Raw genomic sequence first — 9159 nt, 5'->3', positions numbered from 1 at the left:
AACACGCCATTCGACTCCCCCCACTGCACTCTACCCCACTCCACTGAAAACTAATATAACCCAAATTCCCCACCCCATTCCTGTTCACAACAATATACCCCACTCCACTAAAATCTTCCATACTCCCCTCTACCCCACTCCAGCCTACTCTACGTCACTCGATCTAACCCAATCCAACCACTCTACCACACTCCACTGAAATCTATCCCAGTTTACTCCAATCCAACCCTCAACACTCCAATCTACCCCACTCTAATCCAACCCAATCCAATTTTCCACACTCCTTTCCAATACTCCACACTCCAGTCCAAACTCCACTACAATCTATCCAACTCCTCTCCACTGTAATCTAGCCCTCTCCATACCAATCTACTCCACTACAATCTACCTCACTCCAATTGATCCCATTCCAATCTACTGCAGTCTACCCGACTCCATTCCAATATACCATACTCCACTCAAATCTACTCCAATCTTTCCTACTCCAAACTACACTTATCTACTTCAATCTAATGTACCTCGCACCACCCTAATCTACTCCACTAAACTCCAATCTATCCCACTCCACCTCACTCCAATCTCGATTTAACTCCAATCTATCCAACTCCACTCCCCCACTCAATCTACTCCACTCCAATCTACCCCAATCAAACACACTCCATTCTTCCCTAATGTATCCCCCTCTGCCCCAATGAATCCCACTCCACTCTACCTGATCTATCCCAATCTACTCCACTATATCCCAATCTACCCCACTCCATCATTCTACCCAGCTGCGCTCTACCACTCCACTTTACCCAAATCAAACCCAGTCCAATCTACCCCACCCCAGTCTACCCTACTCTACCCCAATTTGCTCCTCCCCAAGCTACCCCACCCCAATCTCCAGCACTCTAGCCTACCCCACTTCACCCCATTCCAGCCCACTTCACCCAATTCTACCCCACGCAATTCCAATATACCCTACTCTAATCTACCTCAGTCCACCCAAATCTACCGCACGGCACTCTTTCCTAATCAATCTCGACTCCATTCCAATCAATCCACATCTACCCCACTCCACGCCTTTAACTTTTAGCCATGCTGAGCAGCAGCCACACTGGTGTACAACATGGCTAATACACATTTCCAAAGCCAATAGCTCTTGTAAAGGTGAGAACGGTTGGCTTTGCTAATGCTTGTTGCTTTCCACTTTTGCTCACATGCTGCTTTGTTCTTTTCTGTAAGAGGGTGATAGATTCAGTGTACAGTTGCCACCTTGCTGTCTGCTGTCCAGTTGCAATTTATTTAATCAAAAATTCAAATATATATCATAAAATGTATGCATAAATGCTATGCATTGCCAGAAATAGGTTATGTAGTTTTTTTAATACAAACTTAAAGTGCAAATATATTTAATTGTTTTTTAATCCTCAGGCGTATAACAAATTCCTAAATCGAGCGCAGATGACTGAAAGCTTCATCAGTTTCACAAAGCTGTATGCAGAAAGTGCTGCTCAGACTGGAGATCAGAAATACCAGTCAATGACTTGACAATACTAAATCATTAATGGCATTGCATTCAAAGCTAAATTTACATGTGGTGCCAGATAAAATACTATTCCAGAGGCAATCTTAATTAGACCACTCTTCTACAGTGGTGTGGAATTTCATAAAATATCTACTTGTCCATGGGGCAGGTTGCTTCGTAAATCTACTTGTCCTGTAACAAAATCCACTTGTTCCTTTTGTGCCATGGATTATGGCGGCAAATTATGGCGGTAGTCTCATTATATAAGAGCTCTGATATAGCCTCTGATTATGCCACGGCTCATACCATTGTAGGGTTAGAATATTAGCCATTCCCTTATGTTGCCATGTTTCTGCAGATCTACATACTAGGGGGGAAGGTAGCGTCAAGCAGTAGTTCTAGGGTGTGCAAACCTACTAACTTGCATGTTTTAAGGGTTTTCACTAACTTTTCTCTAATGCTTTCCCATACTGAGAAAGGTTGGAACTTTGCTACTGACAATGGCAGATGTGAAACTTCTTCCATGGTTGGAGCGAAAGTGAACTTGTGAACACTTAGCCTTTCGCATGAGCAAATCTAATCATACATATTTGCTCATGCTAAAATGCAGTTCACAAATATTTTCTAGGAGTACTATTTCTTGTCCTACTTCTGTAAATTCTTGGGAATTCACGAAAGCGGTATAGCTGCACTTGATGCAAGGACATATACCATGGGTGCACTTTTGAGACTTTCTTTAACAATTGGACCCCTAATTAGGACTGATGTTAACCATGACCTTTTGTGTTTATTAAAATTCAGTCTCACTCTGAGTGACAGCATTCTTCTTTTTCACAAAGAGTATATCGACACACAAAGTAGTTTTGTTCAGTGCAGGATCTACTGTGGCAACGTGTGCTTTTTGAGCCAAAAACACTATTTGCTTTTCCCATGTTTGCTATAATGGTGAGGGCCCAGCAGTTTCCACACCAATAAGGACCATGCAAAACAAGTCACACATTGACAAAACCTAAAGCTGACCACCAATTTCAGACGTGCCCGCTTTGCCAATGCTTGTTTTTTTATGTTTCCCATAATCTTATTGAAACAGGTTACACTGATTTTCCATTTTGAATAACTTTGGGAAATACTAGCACACTACAAAAAATGTTACCAAATGACCCTTCAAAGAAATGGTACCTAAAAAAATTACAGTAGTTTAACTGAATGTTTTTTTTCCTTTTTTTATGTGAACATTTTATTTTGAAAGCAAAGAATCATCAATCTTACTTTGAAGCATACACATATATTTGCATCTAATCAGAAAGCATTCTGGGAGCATTATACATAACCGACTTTGAAAACGTGTGTACATATTTTTATACTGGAACCACTATCAGTAGTGCAGTCCGAACTTACAACATTTACTTAAAGCGCTCACCCTAATAATAAAGGCCTTTGCATTAAAAACTTGTTGCCCTTGACCCCAAACAATATGTCCTGGGCGTTGGGCTAAAGGAATTCCACATCCCAGTTCTATGTTGTATCTGAGGAGCCAGGCCAGCTTTCATCTTTCTCCCCAGGAGTAGGCATTTTAGTAGGTCAGGAGTGCCAGGACTTGCCCATACCTGCATCGCTGACGACGGGATGAGGAGCAAGTACAGCTACAAGAAACCTTGTGTCTCAGTGCCCCTGGCCTATGTTCACATCCAAGAGGGTGCTTACATGGCCAAACTGGTGGTTACACATCCCTACTTAAACCCCTTCCATAACCCCTCCTTAGTCCTTTCTATCCCCCACTCCCCAGTAGTATTTCCCATTTTCCAACCACTCCTCTCTGTCCCTCACACGTTTACTTCTACTATGTATACTTAATCATGGGGAGAGTCTGCAGTCAGAGGAGGGTTTCTGGAGGGGGAGGAGGAGATCTCTGCACCGAAAAAGATTGGAGAGGCGTAATCACTGCACATAGGTTTGTGAATAACATTTTGTAGTATTAAAAAATACAGTTTGTGACCAAGCCCGTCAGTGTTTTGACAACCAGATATGGCTACGTTCAACATCAAATGATCTGCCCTACAGTGACACTTATGCTGCTGCTGTGATCACTGATGTGCACCATCTTACCTTCAAGAATAGTTCACAAGCAGTGAGAGCGGCAGCCATCATGTAAGATGAGATTTTGATGTGCATAAATTATACGGAATTGTATAGAATAAGCCTGCAACCTTTTTTAGGACTTCTTTGTTGTAATAAAGAGTAAATGTAGTTCATTAATTGTCTCGACTGCAAAACGCTTTTAACATAACTTTTAAAAATATGAATGAGCAAATGAAAAAATTTATATTATAAACAGTTGCATAGAAATGATTTTATGTTCACTGGTTTTCTTGTTTTTACAGGACAGGGAAGACTGATCATTTGTTAAATTAAGAAAGTGCATAATTTCACACTGGGATAAAGACACTTGATCCCTAATGAAATTATGTATGACTCGTCAATCATCAATGGAGAGAACACCTATTCCTCTGATTCCAACTCTACATGTATGAATAAGGAGTGAATAATTTTACGAGCAAACGTGAGAGGGGTACAATCTGAGATTGATTGCCTAAAAGATAAGTAAAGGATATTCTATTTTGACCAGATAGATGGCACCTAATTTTCATTCATATATATATATATATATATATTACCTCACAAAGCAGTAGAGATAGTTTACTTAAAAAATTATGAGGCACACGCAGGGTGATGATATAAAGCTGGAAAATGCTTTATTCGGTGCTTTTGTTCCCTCTCCCCTCCTTCTCGACAAAAAAAAAAAAATATATATATATATATAATATTTCACATCACCAAAATCCATAACACTTTTTTATACCCTCCACCTGTATAGCCCAAAAATATGTTTGTGTTTCCCAAATCTGCTCACTTGACATTATTTGTTTCCATCATAGCTCAGTTATGTGGCATATGCTGAAAGGGGAGCATTATAAATCATTTGCCGGCAGCAGTCTAACGTCCTACAAAACATCCTAAACATCAAAAATGTTCAATGGATCTTTTGCAAGAAAAAGGGGGATTTGCTTAATTTTTTCTCCTTTGATATATATCTTTTACAAACTGAAAGTATTATTGTGTAATTATTTCACGCTTATCTACTTTATTTTTATGGATTTAAAAACATAATTTTTGTCACTGCTAGGTGAGCTATGCCTAGATGTCCGATTACTTTCCACAGGCTACCACTTTATATATGTACATTATGTTTAAAATATTATGATGGTATGTATGTTAATACTTTGTGTGGCTATGTTTAGGCTGCTGTGCAGGAGATGATGAAATGTTCCACTGATTCTTCCTGATATAGAAATGACCTTATCACAAAGAGGACGGCGCGAGCTGTTGAAAAAGGCCAAGTATGCTTTGGACAGTGCAAGTTTTCTCCTCATTGGTTTGAGTGAGATACTTTTTTACCAAACAAAGTGGCAGAGGTGTTTCCAGGGCTCATGATGGAACTGCTTCCCTTGATGAAGAAAAGGTTTATGCTTAATAAGGTAGTTCACATGTCTCAATTACCATAAAACATTCATTACATGTGGTTCCATAGCATATCCAGTGAGCATATAAGGATTCTGTTGTTGCTGTTTTGTATTGCCTTTCCATTCTTAACTGTTTCGAAATGAGGATGAGCATGTGTGCCCTGGTTCCAGGGAAAGAGCTGTAACATGAAGTTTGGTGACCACAAACTGCACTGATGGCACACACCACTCCGAGCATTACCTCACACTTGCACTGTTGATAAGCTGCACTGTTTTACAACTCGGGTGTAGGATCCTTTTAGGCACCAGATACTTGTTAGCAGAACATTCTCTTAACTAATTGAACACGGTCCCTGAAGACTTTATCTTCTCTAACAATTGGGTCCATGCAGGGCACAGCTAGGAAGGCGTTCTTTCATCCTTCGTTGAGCAAGAGATCAAAAAGTGAAATTGTACGCTTTGCTGATTGACCATCTCTGGATACACACTCTTAACTATGAGATTGTTCTTCTGAATCTACTTCTTTCTTTATCACCGTTCAAAAATAGAAATGTTCTTTCTCCGCCTCTAACATGACAAATTGCCTACAATCACTCATGCTCCTGTCACCACTCTCCATAAGCAAAATGTTGGACGCTTATAGACTTGTTGCATTTTGAAGGCAGCACCCTCTTTGAAAAATCAATCAGTGAAACTTGTAAAGCACTGCTAGCCCCCCTAATCTATGGTCCTAATCTATGGTTTTGTTATCCTTTCACAGTGTATGAAATATGTGTACAAGGCCAAAAGCTGGCCAACCATGAACATCAAAATGATGCAGTGAAAACTTGCCACAAAGATCTAACTTGCCAGAAGAGAACTGAAGAAACTAGCAATCCTAGAAGCAAACAAAGTGCCAGTTTTCATTGACCATTTCTTGTCTAATTTTACTATTCTATTTTATGGTAACCTGAGCCCTTTTGGGACCTGGTATGTGCTTCAATTAAATAAATTTGAATTTAGAAATCATTTTGGATCCAATTTATTTCAACCTGTGTTTGTTTAGTCTTTTCCCACACATCACAATATTAGAAAAAGTCAGGTCATGTCTTGTACACAAATTAAGGCAATCTCAGAGTGAGGGATTATCACAAATTAAAAGCCTTTATGAATTTTTATATACCCCCCCTCCACCATTTATTGTGCAGAACAATAAAGTATTATGCAAAAGCTGTGGTTTAATTTTAGCTTGTTATTAGTTACTTGGAATTCATTCAACTGCATAAACAAGGTACATTTCATTACATTCAAATACAGTCTCTATTGTACCGGATGGTACATAGGTCATGCACCTCAAAGCACTTGTTTAGCAACAGATTTGTTGATCTAAAGTAATTGATGGGCACTTAATGTGAGAAGATGTGAATATAGAATGTTTTCATGTCGTCATAGTATCTACAATGAGTATTACTACCCTCACTCTATAATAAATCATTCATTGGTTACCAATAGCCATCAACATGTTTCCTGTAGCCACACAGGAGTAATTCACACTCCCCTTTGCAGTTGTCATGAAGTCGTCCTATAGTAAGTATGAACTAACAAGGTTCATCGAAGACCACTCCATCCTCGAACACTCCTAATCCGGATTCCGCAGCAACCACAGCACCGAGACCGCCCTACTCGCCACCATAGATGACATCTGCACCCTCCTCGACCAAGGCCACACCTCAGCCCTGATCCTACTCGACCTGTCAGCAGCATTCAACACCATCTCCGACCACAAACTCGCTGTCAGACTACATGACGCCGGCATACAAGGAACGGCCCTCGACTTGATCCGCTCGTTCCTCACTGGCAGAAGCCAAAGGATCAGACTGACACCCTTCCTCTCTGAACCCACGGAAATCTACTGGGCAGTACCCCAGGGGTTATCGCTCAGCCCCACCCTCTTCAACATCTACATGGCCCACCTCACCGAAATCGTCAGACAGTAGGGCCTCAGCATAGTATCCTGCGTCAATTACACCCAACTTATCCTCTCCCACCACCACCAGACTCCACTTCCAGGAAGGAATGCAGGACGTCGCATCCTGGATGAGCAACCGCTGCCTGAAGCTCAACTCAGAGAAGACAGAAGTCCTCGGAACCACCCAATCAGCATGGAACAACACCTGGTTGTCCACTGCCCTCTGCAGCCCTCCGCCCCCCATGGACCACGCAAAACCTCTGCATCGTACTCGGCTCCTCCCTCCATGAATCGACAGGTCAACGCCGTTATTTCCAGGTGCTTCTACTCCCTCTGCATCCGCTGTGAGACTTTCAAATGGATCCAACCCAAGGCAAGGAAGACAGTAACCCACGCACTTATAACCAGCAGACTTGACTACGGAAACACCCTCTATGCCGGCATCAACAAGTCTCTACTCTGCGACCTCCAGACGATACAGAACACCGCCGCCAGACTAGTCCTCGTATAAAAAGAAAATTGCCTCTGACACCATAGATTAAACAAACGTAATTGTACCCAAACGGTTTTTTAATTATCTTTGGGATATATTCATTTATATTTATCTACATGTTTCATATTAGATTTACAAAACAATTGACTTGTCACTAAACAAACTAGACCAAAGCTTTCCTGTCTTCTCTTGTCAATATATACACACATGAATAAACAATGAGGATTTCTTTGCAAAGAACAAAGTGCTCATCAATTATATACAGTGCAAAAACCTTAAACATACAGTGCAGTTTACAGTCAATATATCTAAAAATGATTCTAAAGTACATCTCGTCAGGTAGACAAAATGGTCCTACTAATTTCTGTCACCATGGACTAGGGCAAGGGCAGATTCCTATGGTTACTATCCTCAGGCTGGTGTGTTTTTCTAGCCAAGGGAAAGGCCCGGGATGGTGATCAGAACTCGAGAATAGACCCTTATGTTATAGGGTCTATTTAGTCAAATTTCGGGACCTAATTTAGTCTCCGTTCTGCGTGGAACCTCTCAAGTGGGGCCAACTCGTTTCGACCTTCTGGGCGGCACTTCTTTGTACGAAGGTCTTCGTCAGGGATGGTGAGGTTTTCAAGAGGACTTGTGTACCTGTGGCGGGGTTGATGAATGGGACAGGAGACTGGCTCGTGGTATGTAAGACTTTATTTTAATATATGGTCTTTTTTTAGTATTGGACAGTCTTTCTCGGGTGAATTGTGCTGGGTCCGTTGTTGCAGCTAGATTCTGCACCTTCAAACTCGGGCTCTCTCTTGGGACAGTCTCTTTGTAGTCGTCAGGGTTATGTGGTCTTCACGTCCGTAAAGCGGAGCAAAAGAAAAGATAGGCGGCTATTAGGCACTTGTACTCTCTTTTCTATATACCCTAAGGGATACCGGAGTGAGGGATCACCGCTGGTGGTGTATGTACAATATTTATATACAAGAAGGTGGAAATTACTGTGCAGGTAGTGTGGAACGCAAGGGGAGGGGAAAGGAAGGAGCCCGCGTGAGTGAGGGGAACAAAACCGTCTCCGTGCCCCAGGCGCCTGTTCCTTAAACAGCGCTCTCACTTCGGGACGTCTCCCGCCTCAGTTTGTAAATCGTCTCCGCACTTGGCTTGTCCACACTCCTCCAGGGTTGCGGCTGAGCGAACCGTGGGGACGTTGGCCGCCTGGCTTCTCCTCGACACTACTTTCTCCCACTCTGTCTGCTCCGCTCCACCTTGCTCGACGCTCACTTCCCGATCTCGCCTCCTTCTCTGTGACGTCACACTCTGACCCCGAGGCTTCCTCCTTTTCAACTAATCCGCTGTGTCCTGCTTCTTCCGAGGGCGGGGCTGCCAGTGACGAATAGGCGCAATTAAAGGAGCCGTTCTCCTCTTCCTCGCACGGTTCTGTCCATAAGGGCTCGGTATCGTCGGCCCACTCGTTCTGCGGGGATTGAAGAGAGGGGCAGAGTCAGCAACCCACCATTCCGTCTTCGAGGTGTTCATGTCAGTTGATGGGGTCTCTGGGCTACAGTACCGTATCAAATTCTTGGGTACCCCCAGGGTTGTATTGTATTGTCCTTGTGTTCCTTTGCTGCGACGTGAGCTTTTGGCTTCACGTGTCCCTCGTTGCAGTTTCACCTTCAGGGGGGCGCCATGCTTCAAGAGG

The 9159-nt window shown here is 42.4% G+C and overlaps 1 long non-coding RNA gene across 1 annotated transcript; it reads left to right on the top strand.

The window, feature by feature from the left end:
• The first annotated feature begins 4438 nt into the window (after positions 1-4438).
• LOC147692574 (uncharacterized) lies at positions 4439-6039 on the top strand. The gene is made up of 2 exons (XR_015300051.1): positions 4439-5046; positions 5792-6039. It is a non-coding gene; the product is annotated as an uncharacterized LOC147692574 (long non-coding RNA).
• The last annotated feature ends 3120 nt before the right edge of the window (positions 6040-9159 follow it).

The sequence above is a fragment of the Lissotriton vulgaris genome, chromosome 9 (assembly GCF_964263255.1).
Source record: "Lissotriton vulgaris chromosome 9, aLisVul1.2, whole genome shotgun sequence".
Classification (NCBI taxonomy): Eukaryota; Metazoa; Chordata; class Amphibia; order Caudata; family Salamandridae; genus Lissotriton; species Lissotriton vulgaris.
Note: the sequence above shows the minus strand (reverse complement) of the source record. Positions and strands in the feature narration are given on the sequence as shown.